At 37.6% G+C, this 23,430-nt stretch overlaps 1 protein-coding gene across 3 annotated transcripts in view; it reads left to right on the top strand.

Moving 5' to 3' along the window:
* The window catches only part of LOC135204155 (zinc metalloproteinase nas-15-like), a 302,727-nt gene that overhangs the window by 114,739 nt on the left and 164,558 nt on the right, over nucleotides 1-23,430 (top strand). For all 3 annotated transcript variants that reach the window (XM_064234185.1, XM_064234186.1, XM_064234187.1), the window contains one exon: nucleotides 260-415. The gene's annotated coding sequence lies outside the window, so the exon portion shown is untranslated. The remainder of the gene's footprint in view (nucleotides 1-259; nucleotides 416-23,430) is intronic.

The following is a 23,430-nucleotide window of genomic DNA, read 5'->3' as shown; positions in this document are numbered from 1 at the left end:
TATATGTTTGTATATATAGAAACCCACACTAATATGGATATGTATATATATATATATATATATATATATATATATGTGTGTGTGTGTGTGTGTGTGTGTATGTGTGTGTGTGTGTGTGTGTGTGTGTGGTCTGTGTGCTTGTGTGTGTTCATACACTGAGGTTCATCTTGGATGTATCCATTCTTTTCTTTTTTGTCATTGCTGGTGTCCTTAAAGCCGTAAAATTCATATAATTTATATTTATGTATTTCTTCTTCAGGTGCTGTAATGAGGGAATGTTCTCCTGACGGATGTGGTGACTACACTCCTGCCGAAGATCACAGTCAGCACCTTTCCAGCATCCTAGGGTTTCTCATATAATGAAGTCCTAAGTCATGGGCTTCTAGAATTGACGTCTGTCGTTTCATCAAGGAAGGTAAGGCAAGGCGTCTGTCATCGTCTTATGATTCTGTTGCGAAACATGAGACAGGAGAATGTCCTCTGAGAGGTTTTCAACCAGACATTAATTGAGTTCGTTGTCGTCATTTTAGTACGTCGAAATAGGATACTTTCGGATCCATCGTCTGTTTGACGATGTAAAGTGTTCGATGACATCAAACAGAGCTACTCGAACATCCTCCTCAGTCTGGCGGGGAAAGGGGGTCGCTTCCGGAGGAAGTATTTCTCGAATTGTCATTTATGTAATTTTATTAACTGGGACATTTATAAGCAGGCTTCCCGCATCCATCGATGCCAAGATTGGCAAGAGGATTCAGGCCGATAGATAGATAGATGCTAAGACACAACGATGAATCTGTATCGCATCTTGACAACAAGATAAGAAGGAAAGATTGTTTCCATTTTGTCTTTGAATTAAGAAATTTTAGATTAAGCTTTTGAACCAGTAAAGCAAAATGAACTTAAATCGGCAAACAGGAAAAGAACTATGTATGTTTACTATATATAGCGCTAGCACCAACCTTAAAGTTTGTTAAGGAGACAGCCCAAAGTGAAGACGCATCGTTGGTAGTACTATTAATTTCGAAAAAAGGCGTGGAGATGATGACTTATGAAAGGAAACTGTTTTGGCAGTGACCGAAGCTGACGGGAAAAAGCGTAGATGTGTCAAAAGAGACAGCCGCACATGTTTTTAGCCACGGTACATCAAAGTCTTCGCTCGTAACTGAAGAAAGGCATTATTGGTGCCACTAAAAATAAAAGGAAAAAAAAGAACGTGAGTAAACAATATTGCGAAAGGTGGAGAATTAGAAACCAGATTGTTACAAAAACTTGTCAACAAACCGTAGAAGAGCTGCTTGAAATGGAGGAAGGACCATTAGCTTTGGTTATTTTTGCAGCGTGTCAGACTTACTGTATGGATGTGTAGAGAGGATGAATGTCAAAGGGAAACATTAGTGGACTCTTTTTCTGTAATAAACGACGGCAGTTCTGAACACAGCACATTCATCACACTTGCTTGTTATGACGTTCACTTTTAGAGGATGGAGTAAATCGATGTTTTGAGAGAGAGAGAGAGAGAGAGAGAGAGAGAGAGAGAGAGTTAATCGACTGGATTCAAGACAAAATAATGAAAGAACGGAACTATGAGAGAGAGAGAGAGAGAGAGAGAGAGAGAGAGAGAGAGAGAGAGCGAGAGAGAGAGGTGAGTTAAAGAAACAAAGATATAGATAATCGACTGGATTCAAGACAAAATAATGAATCAACGGAACTATGAGAGAGAGAGAGAGAGAAGAGAAAAAAAAGAGAGAGAGAGAGAGAGAGACAGAGAGAGAGAGAGAGTGAAAATCTGAACAAACAGAAACAAACAAAGCAAAGAAATTGCCCATTTTTAATATTGTTCACAATATTTCGTCTTACAAGTGAATTTGCAATTACAAAACGACTCGATACCGCATGGCGGTGAATGTTTAGTGACATTATAACATTATAATGGCGGCCGAATCTCTGCATATCTCAGAATCTCTGTAAATGATCACTCAAGCGTGCGTTCCGAACTGTAGGCAATTGAAGGCAGTGTCGGACCAAGCAGGAATTCATCGCGAAGTGAAAAAGAAGCGGAGAAAACGACCAGCAGGTGTTGTGCTTTGGCAGTGTGCTTGCGTTTGTACTTTCGCAACTTATGGAAGAATGCGGTATTGTTCGAACGACTTTCCCAATACGGTTTGCTGAAGTATTTATAAACAGGAAAAAAAGGGGATAGCAGTATATGTGTATGTTTGTATGTTTATATATATATATATATATATATATATAGTGTGTGTGTGTGTGTGTGTGTGTGTGTGTGTGTGTGTGTGTGAGTGTGTTGTGTGTTCGAGGCTGTGTAGCGACAAGCGTATCCAGAAGGTGAGACGAATTCGTGAGGTTAAGAAGGCATTGTGGTTGTTACAATTACATACATATCTGATGAAAAAAGCGACCATGAAATTCTTTATATATATATATATATATATATATATATATATATATATATATATATATATATATATATATATATGTGTGTGTGTGTGTGTGTGTGTGTGTGTGTGTGTGTGTGTGTGTGTGTGTGTGTAAATAAGCATCATCATCGTCTTCGTCCTTGTTGTTGTCTTAATTAGTAAAACGAACGAAAAGAAACACCAGTAAATTAAAAGAAAAGAAAAGTTAAGTCGTACTAGAGCTAAAATAGCTCAAATCTCGTTTCTGAAGAACAACCATATTGCTAGCAATAAAACCACAACGACTGCGTTGAAGCAACTCCACGCAGCAATCGGTTGCCTTATTAATCTCTCCTGGGGCCTTTGCTAACAATAGCTGCCAAAAGAAACTAGCCCCAGTAGCGCCCTTTGATCACCGCCATTATTTTTAGTAGCGCCAGCCACCGCCATGATTGTGCTAGCAGCCAATGAGCACGATTCGCTTCAGACAGAAACTTCAGTGAGAAACTTCGTTTATTTGGAGAATCATTATTAATTAAGGGTGGAATATAAATAATACGTTCCTTTGATTGTCTGTCGTACTCATGGTATTTAATAATATTTTATATTAATAAAACCTATTTTTTTATACCACTTCAAAAATAACTTTTCTAAGTTCGTCTTTCTTTGGTATTCAAGAATGATTATAATCTTTTTTAATTCCGACTTGTATTACTAGCTTTTTTTTAATTGAAACTTGCAGATCTTGTAGTTTACATACAGAAGTATAAATAAGAACTGGGCAGGCCTCATCAGCATTTCTATTTTTATATGTTTTTTATTTTATTTTTCTATTTTTCTAAGCGGATCCTTTAATATTTAAAATTTAGAGAAAATCAATTTCTTCGAAGAGCGTTTGGGTACCGGTAAGTCTAAGGACATCACGTGCTATATTTCACTACTAAAACTCTCTCTCTCTCTCTCTCTCTCTCTCTCTCTCTCTCTCTCTCTCTCTCTCTCTCTCTCTCTCTCTCTCTCTCTGGCTCCTTAGCCATAAAATAGTTTAGCTGATTAATTCCCGTTTCATCCAGTTTCTGTCTACCTACATTTTCGAATATCTTCGCCTCCTGCAAGTCGATTAGCAAAGATCTTGGGTTGGGAAAAACTTTTCAAGTTGTGAAGATTCAATTATTAAGGTTTTTTTTGTGGGTGGGGGGGGGGGGGGGGGGGGGGGGGGGGGGGGGGGGGGGGGGGGGGGGGGGGCGGGATGATGGGGACGGGGGCTGTATGAAAATCAAACAAAGCAGACCTATCTACGTTTCTTTAACGAAATAAACGGCGCCTTCGTAACCCATGATTTAAAAAATAAAGTAAAAAATGCGCCGGTTTCTTCGGCGCAGTCCCGTTTTCTATCCGGTGGTGGCCTCAGCTACGGACCATGAAACTCTTTGCCGCGGCTCATGAAACTCAGCCACGGTCCGGTGGTGGCCTATGTTGTTGTTACCTATAGCGCTGCCCGAAGCACGATTATGACTAACTTTAACCTTAAATAACATAAAAACTTCCTAAGAGGATATAGGGCTGCCATTCGGTATGTTTGATGACTGGATTGGATGGTGGATGATCAATATACCAATTTGCAGCCATCTAGCCTCAGTAGGTTATAAGATCTGAGGGCGGACGGACTGACAAAGCCGGTACAATAGTTTCCTTTTACAGAAACCTAAAATTAATTACTATGTTGAAAATAATGAGACAACGGGACTAACACAAACCTGCCCTGGGCATGGAGGGCATGCCCATAATGATGCCTCGTGTTCGTGAGGGTAGGTGACAGCTCAGGATACGGTACTACCCAAGAAACAACATCATCAGTGTCTTCAGGTACTATGAAAATGAGAAGCGATGGTGCTTTATACAAAATATTGTCTTTATAGGATCTATGTATTACGGTAAATAAATGTGACAGCTTACATCGTATGATTTGTAAATTCTCAGTGACTTAGACTCTTTATCATGATCATGATCATTATCATTATCCACAGGAACCTCCGCAGAGTAGAACATCCATTTAGGAAAAACAGACTAAGAACGTAGAACGTAGGACCCAGAGGACTGAGTGACTGAACAATCCTGCTGCTCAGCATCAAAGGCCATTGAACTCTCTATACTACGTGTCCTGAATATTTTACGAGCGTCTGTTCCTACGATAATCATGAATATCAAAGAAGACTGACGCATTCCCTACAGCATCTATGGGCACTTTCATTGATTTTCTCTTGATTTCATTAAAAAGGAGTCAAACTCCGTCTTGGTCCAGACGACCAAACCAAGCCTTTTGTTTAGTTCAAAACAGGGTTGGCAATGATTAAATCAAAGGACATTTGTAGCTTGAATTGATATATAAATGGATCACGGTTCGATGTGATAATTATTCATATATATATATATATATATATATATATAATATATATATATATATATATATATATATATATATTTAATTTGAAAGCAAACAAATTGAAAAATATGGTTTGGAGGTAAATAAAAATTTAAGCATAACTGTGCTGCATCTATTGATTTTGATATACTTGAGGCCAGAACTGGAAACCTAAAACATAAATCAATAGAAATTCTGTCATAAAATACATATTGAGGGAAAAAAAGGATTGAAAAAACCTCTAACAAATAAAAAACAAATAAAACAAATAAATAAATCAAATAAATCACTGATTTTTTTTTTATTAATTTTTTTTAAATCACCAACCCGGGTTCAAAAGCTTACTTTCACTTGGGTGTTCGTTTTCATTTTGCTGTCGCACGTCATTTTCGATTAATAAGCATCTGTATATAAGTTATGAATTTCTGCACACCGATAAGAATAACGACATTGGATACGGAGCTTTTCACTCACTGATGTGGTCGTCCTGGTGAAGGAGCATCTGGGGAATATTAACTACTACCTCTGACCCTATGGTTAGGTACTTAGGTTAGGCCGAGGTGCGCGACCCACTGCAGTCTGTAGAACGAGAGAGTTCTTCCTAGCATTAAAAAAAAGTTATACAGACAAGAGTCTTAATGATATGGGTATGGTTATACCAACTTTCCAGCACAGCGCTGAAAGATTACCCCAAAGTCTTAGTAGCCTCAGACTGACAAAGATGTAGGTCTATTCAAATAAACCTTATTCAAAGTCAGAGGGTGTTATGATTCCATTTGTGACTTTTTTTCTATCTGTAAGACAACGCCACAAAACCAGTGGTCCAAGACATCAAAATGAATTAAAAAATATAACGAAATAATCACTATTATTTTCATAAAAAGCCAAGTTCTCTTGCAACCGGCAAATATCACAAATAGCGCCAGTGCAAAATTCTCAGATTTATTGAGTCAACTCAAATAGAAAATCTGACTCTTTTGTGCTGTGGGATTTCAGTGTAATGACGACATCACTCAGAGGATTCTGTTGAAACGAAATCATTGGAATTTACTCTTTTTGGAGTGTAATCTTTCACTGTATCGTCAAATTGATTTTACGATATTTATCTAGGAGATGACTCGGTAACCTTATTGTCTAACGAACACGGCGCATTATATTTTATGTAGATGTTCCAATTGTCGCAATAAAGTCTGCTAGTCTCTTTCGGAAATCTTCCTCACTCTTAAGTAAACAGAAGATGAATGTTTTTACAGAACGTAGATATTTGTATGAAAAATAAAATGTCCGTGTACCTGTTACGACATGCCCCGCATTCCATCTATTATTCCCTAAATTTAAGTTTCCCACACAAATGCCTGAGACTACAAGGCATCAAGGGAGGCCAGTAGCGTGAGTGGGGGGAGGGGGGAGTGGGGAAGCCAACGTACTAAAAGGAGGGATTGGGGAAAGGCCTTTGGCATCGAGGTAAAGGTCTACCTGCTGCTGCTAGGGACTCACAAGATTTAAAAATACCGTCGAATGCTTCTTTCTTTCCTAACCCCCCTCCCCTTTTTTTCACAGGTGCTGTCGTTGTAGCCATCATAAAGTTCAATTATCTCCTCTCTCCTGGGAAATGAGGCGCAAAGATACGCCGGTAAAGGAGCTTAGAGATACGCTAAGGAAAGTGTAGCGTCCGTAGCATCACGTAGTACTATATAGTACGTACTCGCGCGGTATCGGTTCGCCGGCGTCTGTTGGCGGATGGATACCTTTCTTGGACTGCCGATGGTGCTTTCCCTAGGATGTCCTTCCCTATCCTCTCACCTTTCCCTTCCTGACTCTGCTTGCCTTCGGTGCCAAGGGTTTTCGGGGGAGAGGGGAGGGGGGAAGGAAGGGTGCAGTTGGAGGTTGGGTGAGGGGGGGTTGGGGCCCCCGTGTAGTGCTGTAACCTGAACGGGAAAAGGACGAGATGTCGTTCTTTACAGTCTCGCTTTCGAGGTCCAAGATTCTTTATCAGCCAGTGCGTTCTTCCTGAAGCATTGGTTTGATCTGTGCTGATAATGCTGATAATGATGATGACGATGATTATGATGACAGTGAAGATCGTCGAATGCGTCTCAATAAGTATATTTCTCGCAAAGGAAGAGGTTCAGAGCTTCAGCAAGAAAAACTCCTGTGAGAACAATATACTTTACAAGCCACAATTGTGTGGTTTTTTTTTATTCTCAGACATTTCAGTCATGTGCTTGTCATTTTTCACGCCTTATAGTAACAGTTATAGACGAATAAACTCGAAGATAGAGAGAGAGATAAACAACAAATTGTCCATCTTTCTATCAACAACTACCCCTCTATCGCTTCCTGTTTGGCTACCTAAGTTTTGCAAATAAATTTGGAACTGGTCGACAATCGGCTCCTGGCAATGGTTCGGGGACCTCGAGAGATTAACGGATTGCTCTACAGGAGACGAAGTTCTGGCCGGTGTTGCTGCATGGTGACTCTCTCTCTCTCTCTCTCTCTCTCTCTCTCTCTCTCTCGCCACTATTGGCCACTCTATCAAACTGTGTCAATACAGTTTGTTTATCATCGTAATTTCTAAACTATCTTTTGATATATAAATTTTCTTCGATTCAGAACGCTTTAAGACCAAGATGAAAACAAAAGAACATCTGTCTATCGAATCAACGAATTAATGCATTATCTATTTACATTAGCTTCAAGGAGATGGCTGTTCATCACCACCATATTCCTGAGATCATTTCACTTAGATCATGATCAGACAATGTCAGCCATCTTGCAGGCAGAAATACAGACACGATCTTTAGTGTTCTCTCTCTCTCTCTCTCTCTCTCTCTCTCTCTCTCTCTCTCACTGGAGAATGGGCTAAACGAGAAGTTAGTTAGTTTGTTTAAGAAAGTTATCAGATGCTGACAAAATTGTGGAAAAAATAAAGCCCTTTGGAAAGTATTCCATTATATATTACTATCATCGGGGAATTAGTGGTCACCTTCGATTAATTGTAGCAAAAAGGAAGTCGATAAATTTTTTTTTATTTGTTATAATGCCTATATTACTGTTGAGTTTGTGCATACCTTCGGTTAATTTTATCATTTAAAGTAAATGTAGGAAAACATTTTTTTTGCATTTTCTCTTCCTTTCCTCCTTATCATACTTTTTGCCTTTTTTCTTCCGTTCTTTCTTCTTCTTCTTCTTCTTCTTATTATTATTATTATTATTATTATTATTATTATTGTTGTTGTTGTTGTTGTTGTTGCGGTTGCTGCTGCTTCTATCGCTGTTGCATAAGAAAGTTGATACCTTTTTTTATCTAATATAATTCAGGAAGACAAATTGTAGTTTCTTATTATTGTTGTTGTTGTTGTTGTTCATGGCCCCCTAGTGATGTAGGGAGCCCAAAATGTATAGAGGTCGGCCTTCGGCTTCGGGAGGAGGTGTACTAAAGTACGGACGAAAACTATGTTATCTTGACATATATATATATATATATATATATATATATATATATATATATATATATATATATATATACAGTAGCAGTCATAATACTTTGCGTGGTAGGGAAGATGGAAGAAGAAAAAGAGTACAACAAACTAAAAATATTCAGGAAAAATCAATTATTAAAGCAACCATCATAAAATTTGGAATGAATAATCACCAACTCCTGCCCTAGTACTTGATAGGCATGCCACAATGTTTACGGACTTTCTGGAGTGTCCTGGGCATTGAATTTGAAAACCGCTGCAGGAGGGACTTGTCCAGATCATCCTAGGCGCGTTTCAAACTTTGCGCTGCAAGACGTGTCCACATTCAGTAACTTTTTTTTATGATTGCTTAATGATTGAAATGGCTGGGGAATTCCCTTGCTAGTCGTGGATATATTCAATTCCACAATCTCTAAGCCACAAAGTATTCTGTTTGGCGGTATGATCCCCAGTGCACGAATCTTAATCCAATGCCATTGAAAATCAGCCATTGAAACTAAAAAAAATTCGTCTGAGTGAAATTGACTAATTGGGAACTTAACTAGAGCTACTGGCTCACTCACAGAAAGTGTAACTCTGTGTAAGAGCTCTTCAGTAACCTGTTGGATGTTGTGACAGTTGGATGTCAAATTCTTTTCTCGTGCTCTGCCATAGCCGTTGCTAACATTATTTTGTGTGGTTGAGTGAGTGTGGTTGTATTAACAATGTCTAAACCGTATACTTCCATTGAGATATCGTGTGAGAGTGATACAACTTTACATGGAAGGCCTTAAAACTGGTGTAATTAGCCAAATAATTGGCGTGAAACAACGGACTGTCCAGAACATTCTGAAAACTTTTCGTGAGTCAGGAGGGAAGGAAGTACCCAAGGCTAGGACTTAGCACTGGGAGGCCCCCTATCATTGGTAAGAAGGGGTTAAGAGTTCTCGCCAGGAACACTGAGGTCTCAATGTTCCTGGTGAGAACTCTTAACCCCTTCTTACTAATAATAGGGGGTCTCCAAGTGCTAGTCCTAGCCTTGGTACTTCCTTCCCTCCCGACTCACAAAAAGTTTTCAGAATGTTCTGGACAGTCCGTTGTTTTCACGCCAATTATTTGGCTAATTACACCAGTTTTAAGGGCCTTCCTTGTAAAGTTGTATCACTCTCACACGATATCTCAATGGAAGTATACGGTTCAGACATTGTTAATACAACCACACTCTCTCAACCACACAAAATAATGTTAGGAATGGCTATGGCAGAGCACGAGTAAAGAATTCGACATCCAACTGTCACAACATCCAGCAGGTTACTGAAGAGCTCTTACACAGAGTTACACTTTCTGTGGGTGAGCCAGTAGCTCTAGTTAAGTTCCCAATTAGTCAATTTCACTCAGACGAATTTTTTTTAGTTTCAATGGCTGATTTTCAATGGCATTGGATTAAGATTCGTGCACTGGGGATCATACCGCCAAACAGAATACTTTGTGGCTTAGAGATTGTGGAATTGAATATATCCACGACTAGCCAGGGAATTCCCCAGCCATTTCAATCATTAAGCAATCAGGAAAAGAAAGTTACTAAATGTGGACACGTCTTGCAGCACAAAGTTTGAAACGCGCTTGGGACGATCTGGACGAGTCCCTCCTGCAGCGGTTTTCAGATTCAATGCCCAAGACACTCCAAAAGTCTGTAAACGTTATGGCATGCCTATCAAGTACTAGGCAGGATGTTGGTGATTATTCATTCCAAATTTTATGATGGTTGCTTTAATAATTGATTTTTCCTGAATATTTTTAGTTTGTTGTACTCTTTTTCTTCTTCCATCTTCCCTACCACGCAAAGTATTATGACTGCTACTGTATATATATATATATATATATATATATATATATATATATATATATATATATATATATATATATATATATAAAACGCAGATCTTGATCGAGTGCTGAAGTGCCAATAATTACTCTACTTTCTGATGTCGGTACTGAAAGATTAAATTAATATGCACCTGTAATTGTATATCTCCATATGTAAACACATACACATATGAACACATTTATATATAGCATATATATATATATATAAAGATATATGTATTTATATATATATTGGTGTGTGCGCGTGTGCCTATCATTTACCTAATTATGCTCAAACCCCTCTTATAAACTTCGAGTTTATCTAGCAGCGCATACATCCTGAGCAGCCCAAGCCATCCCCCCAAAAAACAGCAACGAAATCTCCCGAGAACAGGAGGAATAAATTAAACCTAGTCTAATTTAATGGCCTGCCAGGTGATGGCCGACACAGATACGTTTCCCCTTTTCCCCATTTCTTGGGGAAAGGGGGAAAGAGAGAGAGGGGGGAATATATATAGAGAGAGAGGGGAAAATAGAGAGAGAGAGAGGAAGAGGAGAGGGGGAAAGAGAGAGATGAAAATGAGAGAGGTGGGGAAAAGAGAGCGAAGGGAAAAAAGAGAGAGGGGGAAAGAGAGAGATGAGAAGAAAGAGAGGGTAAAAGAGAGAGATGAGAAGAAAGAGAGGCGTAAAGGAGAGAGAGGGAAAGAGAGAGATGAGAAGAAAGACAGGGGAAAAGAGAGAGGAGAACTTCTTGGGGAATCTCTCCTAGATGAGAAGGCCATGATACTGTCATTGATTTCAGATTTACCGCAGGGCGGCGCCTTTTTCGCCGTGTCCTCCTGACGGCGATCCCTGGTCCTGATTGTTCAGCGGCTGCCTTCAGGCATTGTTCTGTTTACGGGATGTCGGCGCACAGAATATATAAATCAAGACAGTTGCTTTTGAGATCCATTTTTTCATTCGCAGTGACTTATTAAAGAGCTTTTACCGAAGGGTGCAAATGATGATGTTCATCTTAGGTTGTTAGGTAGGTAGGTAGGTAGGTAGGTACAGAGAGAGAGAGAGGAGAGAGAGAATGTGTAATAAGAGATAATACCTTTTTTTTTTTTTTTTTTTTTGGAAGGCCAAGTTTCACAAACCAGGTATTCTTGAAACGCAATACTAGCACTTTTTTTTTCCTTTTTTTATCTCTCATTAAAAAATTTGGTTAACCAGCTAAGGTATTACGTCATTCACTTGTGACCCATTAATTCTGATAAGCTAACGATGATCATTTTTTTTTTTTTGCTTCGCTGTACGATAGCAAAGAAAAAAAAATTCCTTGGGCAGAGCAGCAGGTAAGTAGGTCCTCTCCTTCGACACACTTGGCAGGACTCTATTTATAGCAAAAATCGACCGAACGCATCGGCAGTCTTTGGCGCTCTATAAGTGTCCGGTACACGAAAGACGATATAGAATACGGCGTCCTTTGAGAAGGAAAGAGAGGAGGAGGAGGAGGAGGGAGAGAAGAAGAAGACCAAGAACAAGAAGAAAATCAAGTCGGTGTTCATTCTACTTAACTTAATTTCAATACTTATGAGTACAGATATCAGTGTATTCTGTACTGACGCGTCTGCGCTTATTTAGAATACGGCGTCCTTTGAGGAGAAGAAGAAGAAGAGGAGGAGGAAGAGAAGGAGAACAAGAAGAAAATCAGCTTGGTGTTAATTCTTCGTTACCCTTCTACTTAACTTGATTTCAATACTTACGAGTACAGAGATCAGTGTACTGACGCGTCTGCGCTTATTTCTTAATGGGTTTCTCAAATTTAAACGTGGTACATATGCAGTTCTGAGAGAGAGAGAGAGAGAGAAGGAAACTGTATCGTTTTACTGAACAATAACTGAACTATAACTATAGAGAGGAACAAATACATTTTATGTTACTTTTTATGAAGGTTGTTTTTACAGAGTTTCGAGAAGTAATAACTGAACTATAACACGATAACTATAGAGAGGAACAAGTACATTTTATGTCACTTTTTATGAAGGTCTTTTTTTTTTTTTACAGAGTATTCGAGGAGTAATAACTGAATTATAACACGATAACTATAGAGAGAAACAAGTACATTTTATGTTACTTTTCATGAAGGTTTGTTTTTTTACAGAGAATTCGAGAAGTAATAACTAAACTATAACACGATAAGTATAGAGAGGAACAAGTACATTTTATGTTACTTTTTATGAAGGTATTTTTTTTAACAGAGAATTCGCTATTTTAATATCTTAGTTTTCACAATATTTTTGCGTCATGTTTTTGTAATAATCAGGCGTCAAATGCATCACATTTTTCTATGAACACCGGTGTTAAATATCCTAGTACTCTTTCGTTGATTCTAAGATAACGCAGCCGAAATGAATAGATATAAACCCTCAGTCCAGTTCAAGAATCAACCGATACATACTCAGAAATAATATATCTTTTAATTCTTGTTTTTAATTACTCTACGAGGAAAATGTTTTAGTCCTCCTATCTAAGTTACAACCCACGAAGACCACAGAAAACGGAGACAATGCCCAACCGCCCCAAGTCTAAATTCAGATTGTCGTCGAATTCTCTTCATGTTCTTGAAAACGTCATTTTATAATACGCTTGATAAACGTCTGTGTTCTTTAAAGTCCTGTTTATTTCGTTTGCGAAAACTAACTGGACGCTCATTCAAATTTACTTCGAGAGAAAAGAAGGAAGAAGAGTGGTAGAACCCCTTACAATAGTAACGCGGAAACATGGATAGAATTCAGGAGCATTCAACAGGCTATTAAAGGGAAATTGCACAGATTCTTCTGCACAGATCTCGTGGGAAATACTAAAAGGTATTATGAGTAAATTGGAGAATTGACAAATGAAATTATTTCTAACTTGATATATAACAATAATACGCTAACCATTCGCACATACATTCTCTCTTTCCATACGTAATATTGTAATGTCAACGTATTCTGTTACAGACCTAAGATAACCTTGAAACGGGTTAAAAATATAACATTGGCTTTCTTTCTTCTCTAAACTTAAAAAATTTCTTGTCAATATTTCAATTTTCATAATGAATCTGGTTAGAAATCGTTGGAGCACATTACCTTATCGTTGCAATTATTTATGAATTATCACTCTGAAACTTTACCTCAAGAGTAAAAAAGTTTCGCCCTGGAAAAAAATGGAAATGCTCATAGTGTACGTAGTTCCAGAGTGCATGGGCGAGCGCAGCGCATTCAGTCCCAACCCCCCGCTGCGAATGATAAAAGATTCAGTGTCCAAATACGAAAGGTGAGCTCAGCGTAACCTTTCGCTAAAGGATCGAAGAAGATTCAGGCAATGTTATTGTGCAACAACCCATTAGTTTTCGGTCTCCACGCGGGACGAGCAAGAGAAACCTTTTTATCTAATGTTCCTCTATCCTCTTTGGAGTAAGTAGGGAAATTGTTTATCACGAATTCACCAGAACTGCCACTTCCTCTATATTACGCATTTCGGGGCTTTTTTCCGAGAAAGAAGTGACTCGGGGAGTTCAAAAGAACCCAGTAAACCCTTAGAGCCACAGTTGCATTTTCGAATTTTAGAAGAGCCTGTCAGATCTTAGAGGCATAGTTCCACCTCTGTGGTTCAGAAGGTTCTACCAGCCCGTGGGACCAAATTTCCACTTCTGTGGTTCAGAAGTTTCTAGCAGCCCATAGGACCATTATTCCACCTCTGTAGTTCAGATTCTACCAGCCCATAGGACCAAATTTCCACTTCTGTGGTTCAGAAGATTCTAGCAGCTCAAAGGACCGCAATCCACTTCTGTGGTTCAGAAGATTCTACCAGCGCGAAGGACTACAATTCCACTTCTGAATTCCACCTCTGTGGTTCAGAAAATTCTATCAGCCCAGGGGGCCATACTTCCATCCCTGTGGTTCAGAAGACTCTACCGGGCCAGAGAGCCACAATTCCACGTCTATGGTTCAGAAGATTCTACCAGCCCAGAGAGCCACAGTTCTACCTCTTTGGTTCGGAAGATTCTACCAGCCCACACAAAAGATCTTGCTAATGTAAGAAGCCAGTGTTCCACCTGTGGAGGCCTGGAGATCCTACAAATTCAGAGGACAACATTTCCACCTCTGGAGTTCAGAGGATTTTGCCAGCTCAGAGATCCAAAGATCCTCTGTTAGTCAGAAGATCCTGCTACATTTTGGGACACAGTTTTACCTCTTGAGATCTAACTGTCACGCCAAGATATAGAACCAAGGTTTCACCTCAGGAGATCAAAAGTTCCCACCAGGACTACAGTTCCACCTCTGTAGGTCAGAACTTGCTAGGCACTAACACTACTGTTCCACCTATCAGTGCTTATTTTATTCAAATCATATATTTAGTATATATATCATTTTTCGATGCAGACAAGTTATGTGATAGTGAGTGTGTATAGGTGTAGTACAATCATTAAACTGTTTAAAGGGAGTTACTAGTGAAAAAAGACACTGTTCCTTCAATAATTTCTGCAACGAGTAGTTTTATGTATTAAGTTTTGTTAGTTTAAAGGGGAAGGGTAAATCAAAGTTTACTTGTTGCCTCACACCCCTCGTGAGCTTGCAGATGCAGGTTTGTTTAAATAGTATGGATTTTACATAACCAATTATGCTGGTAACTAATTGACTATACTCTGTTTTTTCCATCTGTCCACCAGCGTGTGGTGTTTGCGTATGGTAACACTGCGTCCCGGGCTTTAGATAGTTACATTCAGCTTACATTCAACAACAATAATAATCTTATTTCGAATATTACCGGTGTAATTAGCATACTGTAAATTATTAAACACTTTTCAGTTGCAAATGTACACCCAGATATCCTTTTATTTACCTAAAACTTACACATAGCGTAACTATTTAAAGCCCGGGACGCAGTGTTACCATGCGAAAACACCACAGGCGGATGGACAGATGGAAAAAAACAGTATAGTAAGCGTTACATTGTAATTTTCACATGAGGAGTGTCTTTCTTCTCTCACATGTGATGCATTCGTGTCTTCAGGCTTGAATTTGATAAGGGAGTTCCAGGTACTGGTTTTGTTACCCTTCATATATATAGTAATATTGCTTCCAACTGCTTCAGTAATATCGATGAAATGATAAAGAAAAATAGAACAAACTTTGACCTCAGTGTTTATAGAATCAAATTGGCTGCGATGGTCAGGCAGTTAGGAAATTAAGATCGAAAATAGGAAATTGAGATCGAAAATCGGGGCATGTTGGCAGGAATAAGTGAAGGGAGAAAAAAAACTTCCTAAGCAGTTAACATGCTTAGGGTATGAAGATCCACTGGGTCGCAACGAGACCCGTGTAGTACCAGTGGAATGAGCGCATGATAGGATGAATTGGCTATACCGATTTTTATTTTATTTGAATTTTTATCCTCCCGGAGTCTCGTATCCCGTTCAAACTTTAAAGGTCGGGAATCGTTGCCATGTTATTTAACGAACTCTGTTTGCTAATCTCTCTCTCTCTCTCTCTCTCTCTCTCTCTCTCTCTCTCTCTCTCTCTCTCCTGCAGGACGATAAGAATGTCCACTTGTGCCTAATGGGGTCTACGGATCGTCATTTCTGTTGAATCCCTTCTTTAACTTCATATCTATTCATTCCAGTAAATTTTCAGTTAGTTTACATAAGACTCTCTCTCTCTCTCTCTCTCTCTCTCTCTCTCTCTCTCTCTCTCTCTCTCTCTCTCTCTCTCTCTCTCTCTCTCTCGTGATACCTTACATGTTGGAGTATCGAAAATTTGAATATCATACGAGAGTAATTTAGTCGGTACACTGAAACGTTCTAAAGTAACGATTCTGATCCTTATTGTCGCAATTTTTCTCGTCTCTGGTGCTTTTCTATATAACTTTTATTGTAATTTATTTCATTTAGATTGTGTTTGCGTCTGTAAGTGAATTGGTCATGTAATACCGGTCACTTTCATATGATTCTTGTTCACTTATCGTTAAACATTTTCTCACTGTTAGGGTTTATAGAAATATTCTCAGTGGCGGGAAACCGATGTATTAAGTAGTCAGAAATAGCCTGTAACTTTATGTTGCCTCTTCGCTGTAAGAACAGTAAATAGACATGAATAAATTAGGGAATGATTGTTCTAAAAGGAATAAAGGTATAACCATATATTATATATATATAATATATATATATATATAATTAGGAATATATATATACCTATATATATATAAAATATATATATATATATATATATATATATATATATATATATATATAGATATATCTATATATATATGTATATATATAGCATACTAAAATATAGAATTTATATTATTAATATATATATATATAATATATATATGTTATATATATATATATATATGATATATATATATATATATAATATATATAATATATATATAATATATATATAATATATGTAAAATAAATATATATATATATAATATATTAAATATATATATATAATATATTACTATATTATATATATAGATATGTAGATATATACATACATACATCAGATAGAATCCTATATATATATATTTAAATATATATATTATATAATATATATATAATAGATTCATATATATATATATAATTTATATATTTTTATATATCTATATATTATATATCTTATAAATAAATATATAGATATTTATATATATAGATTAATAATAATATATATATATATCTATATATAACATATATATATATATATGATATAGATATAGATCTATAGATATATATATATATATATATTATATAGGAAATCTTACGTGAATATAAACTAAATAATGTTAGGAAATACAGGCAGGCACGTACATACTACAATATCAGCACAAGACATTTTAAATTCTCAATCGCTTTTATAAATGGACTGCCAACTAATGACATGGTTAGATTGCACTTATAGTCAGTGTTTTTTTTCATTGATTAATTGATTTGTTTATTTATTTATGTTTTGAGCTGACGGTAAATATCCTCAGCCGGTCACTGAACAACGTAAACAGCCGATTAGCCTCAGTGACGTCAGCTGCGGACATTTACCGTCAGCGCAAGAAAAACAGGCTACACGTCAAGAAATAAAATTGAGATTGTTACTGGCTGTTATTTTTCACATCTCACTAGGTATCCTATTTAGTTTCTCTTGTTGCCGTTCATTCTTATAAAAAAAAGTAGGTCATTATTCATTTCAACAAGACCTCCCCTGCCTGCATTTTCTCTGCTTATCTCTAACTGCCAATATCTTTCCTTCTCTTGCTGTTGAGTTAACCTGGACCATTTGTCAGCTCTGTCTCTTTCTCCTACAACAAACCGCTTGTTGTTTTGTTTGTATCATCTTTGAAATTCCTGTGCCCTGGTGCACTCGTACTTTGTGTAAAACCGTCCCGGTGCGAGATGACTATATTTCCACATTCTCTGCGCGTTCCGAAATTGGGTCGTAAACAATCTCGGGGATGATCAGGTGCTCAGTAGAAGACGCCGATTCTTGTCGCAGATTCGAACGGTTCATCGTACTCTTGATTTTTAATTTATGCGTATAATAATTCATCATCACTTTCATCTGAGTCATTTCTGCATGAATGTTATAGAGCATGGGATATTTATTATATCTCATTTTTTCCTTCGTAGTACCACTGGGTACTCGGTGTCCCTGAATTCTCAGCATTCCTCCGATGACGCAGTATTACCAGAACCAAATTGTCAGCGGTCCTTGTCGCCAGAGAAAAACAAGATGTATTGCGCTTATGAGACTATTTTCTTCGTTGCCATTATCGTGTATATACTTTGGTTGGAATAATTTGGCTCGCGGAACCAATCGTCGTGGGTACATTAGCCTAAATATGGTGTCGTGGATCTGGTTTTGATCAGCATTGCCTGCGGCGGTTGCGTTCGCTGCCGTCGAAAGCAGCGCCTCCGAGAATGCAGACGGACATAAACTTAGGAAGAAGCTAAACCAGCCACGGTCGCCTTGATTATCCTCACAGCGACGCCACTTGGAAGATGCGTAGAAGTTCCCCTGGCGCTTTATTCATGAAAAGAAAGAATTAGGAGTCGTTCGCTTCGGCAGTGAACGCCTCCATGCCAAGACTCAGTCAGTGAGGAAAACAAAAACAAAAATAAGAAAACGCGCCCGTTCCAACAGTACGAAGAACTTAGAGTTTCTCTCTCTCTCTCTCTCTCTCTCTCTCTCTCTCTCTCTGCGTAAGACGAATTCAGAAGCTTAACAGTTTGTTTTCCTTTGCTGTTCAGCTTCTTCAACTTTGCCCTGCTCCAGTGTTCGCCTCATTGATGAAACAAGTCTCTCTGACGAGCATTCAATAACAGGTTAAAAGAAATATGACCTAGTCGTCATGTCAAATTAATAATAATGATAATGATAATAACATATTTCACGTTCTCCCTAGTATCTTGTTTTGATTAAAAAAATGTTATTCCCTTTTTAAACTAGATATGAGGAAATTGAAACAAAGTACTATTTGGGGAAAAACCTACTTTCAGAGAGAGAGAGAGAGAGAGAGAGAGAGGAGAGAGAGAGAGAGACACGTTTAATCAGAGCAGGTGTCCTAAACAGCTGTTCTTAATTCCTCAGAGGATAATTAGGTCCGGCAACAGTAATAGACGTCAGTGGCCTAACTTTCTCCCGTGGGAATTTCCCTTGTGTGCTCAAAAAGCCAGTCTCTCTCTCTCTCTCTCTCTCTCTCTCTCTCTCTCTCTCTCTCTCTCTAGAGAATAGCCAAGAATAGTTATTTTATGATAAGAATGTTTACTGATTATTTTTATCTCTCTCTCTCTCTCTCTCTCTCTCGCCCTCTCTCGCTCTCTCTCTCTCTCTCTCTCTCTCTCTCTCTAGAGAATAACCAAGAATAGTTGTTTTATGATAAGAATGTTTATTTTATTGGTTATTTGGCATCTCTCTCTCTCCTCCTCTCTCTCGGTCCATCTCTCTCTCTCTCTCTCTCTCTCTCTCTCTCTCTCTCTAGAGAATAACCAAGAATAGTTATTTTATGATAAGAATGTTTATTGGTTATTTTTATCTCTCTCTCTCTCTCTCTCTCTCTCTCTCTCTAGAGAGAGAGAGAGAGAGAGAGAGAGAGAGAGAGAGAGAGAGAGAGAGAGAGAGAGAGTAGCCAAGAATAGTTATTTTGTGATAAGAATGTTTATTGATTATTTATCTCTCTCTCTCTCTCTCTCTCTCTCTCTCTCTCTCTCTCTCTCTCTCTCTCTCTCTCTCTCTTTAGAGAGTAGCCAAGAATAGTTATTTTATGGTAAGATAAGAATGTTTATTGAATTATTTTTTATTTCATCTCTCTCTCTCTCTCTCTCTCTATGATAGCCACGATGAAATGAGGTCAAAGGAGATGGAATAGCAAGTTGATGATCTAATGGCGAGCAGTGAACAAGGAGTTGATCGATTTTAGGTTTAAGCAAAATTTATGTCAGAATGAAGATCTTAGTGGAAAGTACAGAGGGAAATGTATTTGATAAGGAGGTAATAAGTTTAAAAACGCTTAAGTTGGCGTGTGATTATTTAAATAATACGGATCAACTCGGTTCAATATCCTTTATTCTGTATTTCCAGCCATATTTCTACCAATAAATGTAATTATAAGATAACAGTAATTTCCCCGGAAAAATTACCTGGAAAGTCATTTTATTACACCATGAATTTACTATTTTTACTTTCATCATAATCTTGAAGAAAACTATGAACAGGTATGCATTGACAAGCCAGCACCTCGCATTGTTAAATCATTTAACAGACGACGTTAGGGTAAGAGCTCGATATTACCAATGAATAATAAAGCGAACATTGTCTCTTTTAAGTCACTGGAATGAAGCACTGAAAAGCGGTTCTCCTTGGGCGCCTTGCAGTATCACATGTGGGGCGTGATTGCAGTTCAATTAACAGAGGTCACGGATTTGCATTGTAGCCAGTATCAGGGAACTTCAGTTTGAACAAATCCTCCCCCCCCCCCCAGTGCTTTAAATCAGAGTTAGATTGCTTACGATGAAGGTATTGGTCGCTTATACATACGAAATTTCAAGTAACTCTCTCTCTCTCTCTCTCTCGGTACTAGAAATTCTGCTTGGTGAGACGTTACCGCGCACAGTCTGATTAATCAACAGATATCACGCGTTTAACATTCGTCTGGAAATATATAAATATCTAGAAGTGTTTGTGAACTGTCGGTGATAAGATTAGTGTGAAAATAGTAGTATAAAGCGTCTACTAAGTTAGTTTATCGTTAAATACTGTAAATCAGAGCAAGATGGCAGTAAATTCCAACTGTGGAAAAAAATGGCGAAATTTAGCACGTTTAGCAGATTCGCAATATGATGAGGTAGCAGGAAGGGAGCTGGCATTTCTCATCTATGAGATCAACAACAGCCATAAACAAAAAGATACAAAAGCATTCATAGATATATTAGAAGGATATGATCCTTCAAACTGGAACAAATCAACAGAAAACATCTTGAAAATAATTGAAGAAGTTCCAAATAAAATCCAAGTGGTCAAGAGACTCATAAAGAAAATATACATAAACCAACATATTCCGACAAAGAAAATGAATAAGGTGAACTTTGTGAATATCCTAATTGATGCAATAGGAAAAAGAATGCCAAAAGCATGCAAACTGTGTAAGGTGTGGTATAGCATAGTTAATCCACAAAACCTGATCAGAAAATGTTCTGCATGCAACATTCCGACGCATCCGCAATGTGCTGAAGTAATGCAAGATATGAGAAAAGATACCAGAATATTTTGCTCAACATGTCTATCATGGATAGACAATTTTATTAAATCAAGACTGAATGTACAAATAGTTGAGGATGAAGAAGAAGAGGAAAACGGAAGAGAAGTAAACAAAACTGAAATGACAGAAAAAAATAAGGAAAACAAAGAACAAGATAAAAGTATGGATGCAGAGATACTCATTGATACTACATGTGAGGCAATCAAGCAGCATACATACGAAGAAATAAATTACGACATGACAACACAAAAGAAAATCCCGAAGAGGCTCTACCCAGATCTGAACAATGATGGGAAAGAGGGAAAAATAGGCAAGAAAGACAAAGTCTGCAACCTTTTAAAAAGAGGGAATTGCAGATTCGGAGAAAGATGTTACTACAAACATCCTAAGGTATGTCACAACTATGAAATATATGGTAAATGTGCATACCTAGACGGCTATGAGGATGATTGCATTGACAAGCCAGCACCTCGCATTGTTAAAATCATTTAACAGATGACGTTAGGGTAAGAGCTCGATATTACCAATGAATAATAAAGCGAACATTGTCTCTTTTAAGTCACTGGAATGAAGCACTGAAAAGCGGTTCTCCTTGGGCGCCTTGCAGTATCACATGTGGGGCGTGATTGCAGTTCAATTAACAGAGGTCACGGATTTGCATTGTAGCCAGTATCAGGGAACTTCAGTTTGAACAAATCCTCCCCCCCCCCAGTTGCTTTAAATCAGAGTTAGATTGCTTACGATGAAGGTATTGGTCGCTTATACATACGAAATTTCAAGTAACTCTCTCTCTCTCTCTCTCTCTCTCTCTCTCTCTCTCTCTCTCTCTCTCGGTACTAGAAATTCTGCTTGGTGAGACGTTACCGCGCACAGTCTGATTAATCAACAGATATCACGCGTTTAACATTCGTCTGGAAATATATAAATATCTAGAAGTGTTTGTGAACTGTCGGTGATACTACTCATTGATACTACATGTGAGGCAATCAAGCAGCATACATACGAAGAAATAAATTACGACATGACAACACAAAAGAAAATCCCGAAGAGGCTCTACCCAGATCTGAACAATGATGGGAAAGAGGAAAAAATAGGCAAGAAAGACAAAGTCTGCAACCTTTTAAAAAGAGGGAATTGCAGATTCGGAGAAAGATGTTACTACAAACATCCTAAGGTATGTCACAACTATGAAATATATGGTAAATGTGCATACCTAGCCGGCTATGAGGATGATTGCAGAGATCTACATCCAAAAATATGCAAAAACCTAAAAGAAGGAAAAGGATGTAAGTTCGACAAAAAATGTAAATATATGCACCCTGTAGCCATGAATCAAAATCAAATAAATAATCAATCAAATAATAAAATTCCAAATAAGAAAGAAACAAATAAAGAGAGGAACAAAGAATATCAGGTGAAAGAAAAGAGCAAGCCATCACCGCGATATGCAGTGTCCGCAAAATATTTCCAAGCATCAGCTCCAAGATACAACCCAAGAGATAAGAACTGTATTTATGATGCAAGAGGATATTTGCAGATATGAGAAAATTGCAGATTTAGACACAAAATGAATAATTATGATGAAGGAAGATCAAATATTATGGAAAAGTTGGATTTTTTAATGTCAGAATTTCTGGAAATAAAAAAAAGAACAACATACCAGAACAGGAAAGAGACATGGGAAAATCCTTATTATTACCCATATTAAATGAAGGAGAAAACACGCAAACCATCATAGAGATGAATGCGCAGGGTTTAGTTACGAGTAACTCAAAAAGAAAAATAGAGTACTTAGAAGAACTAACCCAAATTGAAAAGATATTTATAAATGAATATAAGTGAAACCTGGTATTCCCAAGAGACTGGGAATGATGATCAAATAAAAGGGTTCCAAACTTATAGATCAGAGAGAAAAAATAGGAATCGGGGAAGGGGGAACCGCAATATATGGGAAAGGGAAAAAACAAGGAAAAATATATGAGAAATATAGTAACTCAGAATGTGAACTAATAGCGGTAGAATTTGAATCTGAAAAATTAATGAACATAGTAATATATAGACTCCCTAATACTAAAGAGTTTGACATAATAATAGAAAAATTGGATGATATATGTAGAAATCACAAGGACTGGACTATTCTCCTATCTGGAGACTTTAACTTTCCTTTCATAGACTGGAAAGAACAAATAGGATTATTGTGGTTGTATTTATACGTATAAAAAAAGAGAGTAATAGTAGTGCAGAAGATAAGAGGCAATTCGAAAAGCTATTAGATATGCTACTAGAATACAACATTCAACAAATAAATCACCTGCCAACAAGAAAGGAAAATACTGTAGACCTAGTATTTGTGAACGAGGTGAATTATGTTAAAGAAATAATAGCTTATAATGCGAGTATTTCAGACCATAATGTCACAGAATTAACAGTCCATTCCAAAGCAAGTGAAAACAGAGATAAGCAAGAAATGAAAAAGTGGGAAGGATAT

The sequence above is a fragment of the Macrobrachium nipponense genome, chromosome 44, assembly GCF_015104395.2.
Source record: "Macrobrachium nipponense isolate FS-2020 chromosome 44, ASM1510439v2, whole genome shotgun sequence".
NCBI lineage: Eukaryota > Metazoa > Arthropoda > Malacostraca > Decapoda > Palaemonidae > Macrobrachium > Macrobrachium nipponense.
This window is presented reverse-complemented; position numbering and strand designations above follow the sequence as displayed.